Genomic DNA, 470 nt, shown 5'->3' with positions numbered 1-470 from the left:
CCCGGTGCGAGCTCCGAACGTGGCCTCGCTGCGGTAGAGCGGCTGTGGGGGCTCGCCGGGGCGGGCACCGGCGCACCGCCGGGCGGTGATGACCAGCGTGCCGGCCTCAGTGAGGGTGCACCTCACCGACAGCGGGTCCGTGTCCTCGGGCAACTGGCACTTGTGCGTGAAGGTGTCACAGACGGTGCCGTCCTCGGCCACCTGCAGGGAGGCAGTGCTGGCGTGGTAGGGCACAGCATGGCACAGCAGCGTATAGTCCCAGTTACCCCAGTGCTAGTGATGGGGCAGCTCCCAGTTGCCCTGGCTCCAGCAGGGAGCTCAGCAGGGCAGTTCCCAGTTACCCCAGTGCTAGTGATGGGGCAGCTCCCAGTTGCCCTGGCTCCAGCAGGGAGCTCAGCAGGGCAGTTCCCAGTTACCCAGTGCTTCAGGGGCAATTCCCAGTTACCCCACTGTCAGCAGAGAGCAGCTCC

This window comes from Egretta garzetta, unplaced genomic scaffold (assembly GCF_000687185.1).
Source record: "Egretta garzetta isolate BGI_Z169 unplaced genomic scaffold, ASM68718v1 scaffold172, whole genome shotgun sequence".
NCBI classification, from domain to species: domain Eukaryota; kingdom Metazoa; phylum Chordata; class Aves; order Pelecaniformes; family Ardeidae; genus Egretta; species Egretta garzetta.
Note: the sequence above shows the minus strand (reverse complement) of the source record.